The 5,000-nt window shown below is 41.5% G+C and overlaps 1 protein-coding gene across 2 annotated transcripts in view; it reads left to right on the top strand.

Annotated features, from left to right (window-relative positions):
• Window positions 1-1,415: 1,415 nt before the first annotated feature.
• Window positions 1,416-5,000, top strand: part of LOC126983776 (uncharacterized) — a 121,157-nt gene continuing 117,572 nt past the window's right edge. For both annotated transcript variants that reach the window (XM_050836867.1, XM_050836877.1), the window contains exon 1: window positions 1,416-1,560. The gene's annotated coding sequence lies outside the window, so the exon portion shown is untranslated. The remainder of the gene's footprint in view (window positions 1,561-5,000) is intronic.

Genomic DNA, 5,000 nt, shown 5'->3' with positions numbered 1-5,000 from the left:
TTGTAGTGTCGCTGTGATATCAAGAAATTCAGATTTTTTTCACAGTAAAGGAAGCAGCTCATGAGCCCCCCTTCCTCCCCCCCCAAAAAAAAGCAAAGCTCTGCTCCTGTAAAGAATATAGAGCGAAAGGACAAAAAGATGGGGCCAATGTCGGATGTAGAAGTGTTTTGATATCCCCTCTTTAATGAGTTTAAATCAAAGGCAGGAGGAAATACAGGTTAAGAAGGCTGCTTCAGAGTTAACAGCAAAAGGGATAAAGGAATGAAGAATTGCAAGTTAACTCTTGCAATAGTGATCTGGATAGCATATTGACGAGCAAGAGTAAAATGTCGGGTGCAGCGGGGCCGCTGGAGGAAGGGTGGCATGCAGTAAGCAAGTTCAGAAAAGTAGTCATCATGAAAATATCGATAGAGGATAGTGAAATAGGTGACACTGCGGCGGGATTTGAGGTAAAAGGGTGTCAGTAAAGGGAGGGGAGTTGATGAAATGATAATTTTTTACTCTGTCCAAAGGAGCTCTGTGTGGAGCCCCTACACACGTGAGATGCATACTCCATACAAGGGCAGACAAGGTCCTTGCATATGGTCAGCAAGTGTGAGGAGGAAAAGAACTGGTACTGTGTTGGGTGTTGGAAAGGTGTGGTGGTGAAGCCCTTGGTACTCAATAAAGGCCTGATGGAAAGGATGTGTGGTGATGGGAGGTGGAGGTGTGATAAAGATGCCATGGATGGTTAGGAAAATGTGTGATCGCTATGGAGAGTCAGTTAAGCGATGTGGCGTTGAATGATGGCGGTGATGGACGAGGTTTGGGATGGAGTGTTGATGGTGATAGTATTGGGAGGGACGGTACGTAGATGTCATGAGTAGTTAGGGAACTGTGTGCATCCGTGTGTGTGGGGAGGGTGTAGTGTGGAGTGGTGGCAATGTGGGGCAATGCTTGTGTTTACGGAGTGAATGTTCTCCTCTCCGCCGTGAGCATCGTAATAGGTGGCGTGAAACACGAGACGTCACGCCCACTTTCTAAGGGTAGAGCAGAGTCCTCCCACACCACCCCCGCACCAAGGGAAGGGGGAAAGTCGCTGAAGTAGGGGAGGAAAGAGGAAAGGGAGGAAAGGTGTGGCTATATGGGGCAGAAGTAGAAAGTGTTCCGTCGAAAGAGAGGCGGAAAACTCTAGGTTTACCGTCCACATCATATTGTATGTTTTATTGTTTCCAATTTCCTCGTCCATATAGTCCATCAACAGTAAGATTTTTATGGTCTTTTTTTCAGTTTTCCTAAGTAATCGAATATTATTTTGCCACTGCAACAGCTATGCATACCTTTTTTTCATCAGTTGAGAAATATATGAACGCATCGGCAACCTTTGGCGTGGAGCGTATATAAGTCAGGCGTAGGATGGCAGCGGATGCAGGTTGTGTTAGTGGGTCGTTGGGGAGAGCGCCTCACCTATGTAACTGTGAACAGGAAGTCTTTGAGTGATTCCTCCGCACCGTCTCGTTCTCGATCCTCCTCTCCCTTTCCTCTCATTACCTACTTGGATTGGATTGAGTGATCATAAAGGTACGTCTCGATTGTGTTTCTTGGCTAAAGCAGTTTAACACTAAGTAAAACCGACGGTAATCATCCGGTGCTTATGTATACTCGTATCTAAATATCTGTTCAACAAAGTCTTTTGTTGTTGAGGTGACACACAACTCGCTATCAATCATTTCAGTGTTCTTTGTGGTTAGTAGATATGTAAGGTTTCACAGTAAGATTATTGTAGTACTAGGAAGTGCAAGAAAGTTTTGTTTGTGTATGATTGTGAAGAGTGTAGATGATTCTCAGTTTTATGGTGACCATAACCAAGCTCCTCCGTGGTCTAGTGGTTAGCACGCCTAACTTCGAATCCTTAGGTCTGGATTTGAATACCGGCCTGGGCGTTCGGCACGCACCCAACTCTGCTGTTTATCCTCCCTTTCGGGCTGGTTAATAAATAGGTACTTGAGGAAACCTAGGGAAGGTAAACTGTGGAAAATGATGTTGCACTTGCTCTGTGTCCTGGGCTAATGGGCTCTCACACAAAACAGGGTCAATGGTCATTTAGACGGAGATGAGCACCGAGGCTACGAGGATCTCCAGCGTATGACCTTATGACCTTAAGCCGCGGGATTAACCTTATAAGCCGAGTGTAACCTTATTAGTTAAGATTATTGCGATGATGTAGTATTTCTTCATCTCGCTCTTACCAGGAATACTAGCTTTATACAAGACAGAATTTCATTGACTTTTCTCACTCCAGATTTTCCATTTATAGTTAGTTAAGAATGTTATTTCTTTCACAGTTGCCACGTTCTGAAGTTGTATTGTGCTGTGTTTGTCCCAAAGCTGAGTCAGGCCATGCAAAGGAGAGCGTAAAATGTCCACACTCCACAGTTCATATAATCCCAGGTGTATGTCTACCATGTGAATCAGAATTCTTGTGTCCTGGGATTGGTGTAGAGCAGATTAGCCTGTTTATGTATTACCTTGGAGTCTAGAGTTAAAAGTAATAAAATAATTTATGAGAAATCCACTGAATGCCGGTCCGAGAAGTGGACTCTGGAAGAACAACTAATTGCTCAGGGTTATCTACGTAACTCAAACAGATGAAGAAAAAATAAAAACGAATAAAAACTTACAACGAACAATGCGTCTTGGACATCACGTATGATATGAGTCAAATATGCCTTGGACACAGACCAAAAGATGTATTGACCAAAAACTGTATGCAAGAGAGAGAGAGAGAGAGAGAGAGAGAGAGAGAGAGAGAGAGAGAGAGAGAGAGAGAGAGAGAGAGTTTTTTAGCTGAGTTGGGCGGGAATAACGGTAAATCTGCTTTCACTGTCACTCACGCGTTTCTTCCTGCTGTCGCTTTCTTTTGGTCTCGTTCGTGTTTGCTCCTTCACTGCCTGTTGTCTTGGCGTCATTACTTCACTTTCTTCAATTGTGAATGGGGGGATAATATAGTTCTCTTTGCTACCTTCAAAGTTACGTATCGATTATATCGCTTTTTTCTAGTTCCGCCTGTATGGGAGCAGCCACTCACTTCAGTAAAAGATGCCAGATTCACGCGTAAACTACTGAGATCATTTGACAATATTAAATAGTTTATTCTGTTCTTATTTTAATGGGAAAACTTGGGGAAGATCAACAGTGGTAACCTGGATATTGCTCCTGTCTTGTGTCTCGAGGTAATGTGTTATTTCCCGCTAATACAACTCGAGCCAGTGTGACAGAGATGAGTAACAAGGCTACGTGCAGCTTTGGCGTATGCTCCATCTTTTCCTTTTTAAATTGCTTTTTTTATCCTTTGTCACTTATGTAAAGGAACGTCTGAATCAAGGGATATATTGCACTAGTTAAACCTTTAATATAGCAGCAGCAGTATTAAAAGTAATTGTTGGATGCCACAGTCATTAGCGAACAGAGTTGGGGCTAACGACCTCCAAACTATGGAGCCCTCCATGATTATGTGTCGGGAGGGTGGAGGTATCATTTATGTAGTAGTAGTAGTAGTCGTAGTAGTAGTCGTAGTAGTAGTAGTAATGGTAGTAATAAAATTATTATTATTTATTATTATTATTATTATTATTATTATTATTATTATTATTATTAGTAGTAGTAGTAGTAGTAAAAGCAGCAGCAGCAGCAGCAGTAGTAGCAGTAGTAGTAGTAGTAGTAGTAGTAATAGTAATAGTAGTAGTAGCAGTTGTAGTAGTAGTGCAAGGAAAAATGTAAGAAAACATAAAGAATACCGGGATGTTGTATTTCACATGTTGGCTGTCTCATAGTTGTCTCTTCTCTTAAAATGTCAACTTAGGTTTGATTTTTTTCTTTGTTTTTCTCCTTGATATTTTATGCTGAATGAAAAGGGCTTATTCTGTTTTTATTTTGCAATACCCATAATTCTCTTGTACTTTTAAGTTTCACAACAAAGTACTCATTCTCTCTCTTTTATGTAATGTTTCCTCTGAATGGATGTGTTTATTTTTGTTTTATATTCTAACCACCTCAGAATAACACAATTCACTAAAGACAACATAATTCTGTTGTACTTATTTTTGTTCTGTTTCTCGTTTTGGCAATGGTATAATTTTATCTGCTTTTCCAATTAGATCTTAACTGTTAACTTATTTCGTTTCCTTATTACGTAAATAAGTTAATTTTAATTTTATATTGTCACTACTAAAATATAATGCGGCAGTTTTTTCTCATTTACTCATATGCATATTTTTCACACACATTTACTTCTAGGATACTATCATTTGTAAGTGTACGGATCTATTGAGTTTGCATAGGACCTGAAAGTATTACCAATTGCTTCAATTAATTCTATAAGATTAAAAAAGTGATGGCTTTTATTTGTATTTGAAAAGGTTGAAATGTCACTCCAGTTTCATATATTTCTTAAAACAAACAATAAAAATGAGAAAACGATTTAGCTTAAGTAACTGTGTGTGTGTGTGTGATTCACCACGCCCTGATCACGAGCTGGATTCGTCATCATCAGCAAATACCCTCCTAAGAGCAGGCTCATTATAGTCGATCTCTGGGTTCTGCTAGGACCTCGAAACACCACACGCCCAACCCCCTTGCTCAAGGGGGAACATTAACTACTACTTGTCAGCGGTAAAATCTCGCCCTGATCGGGACTCGATCCTCCTGCCAGGCCGAAGCCTGATGGGGCAGAGGCTTAATTCAATATACTACCGGAGCCTGTGTGTGTGTGTGTGTGTGTGTGTGTGTGTGTGTGTGTGTGTGTGTGTGTGTGTGTGTGTGTAATTCACCACGGCCTGATCACGTGTTGGACTCGTAATCGCCAGCAGGTACCCTCCCGACATGAGCAAGTGCTCTTTATCATCGATCTATGGGCACTGCCAGGACCTCACACACCACACATCCCATCCTGCTTGCTCAAGAGGGGACAGTAACCACTCCTAGTCAACGGAAAGAATCCGGACTGAGCGGGCTTGAACAGC

This window comes from Eriocheir sinensis, chromosome 5 (assembly GCF_024679095.1).
Source record: "Eriocheir sinensis breed Jianghai 21 chromosome 5, ASM2467909v1, whole genome shotgun sequence".
Taxonomy (NCBI): Eukaryota; Metazoa; Arthropoda; class Malacostraca; order Decapoda; family Varunidae; genus Eriocheir; species Eriocheir sinensis.
Note: the sequence above shows the minus strand (reverse complement) of the source record. Positions and strands in the feature narration are given on the sequence as shown.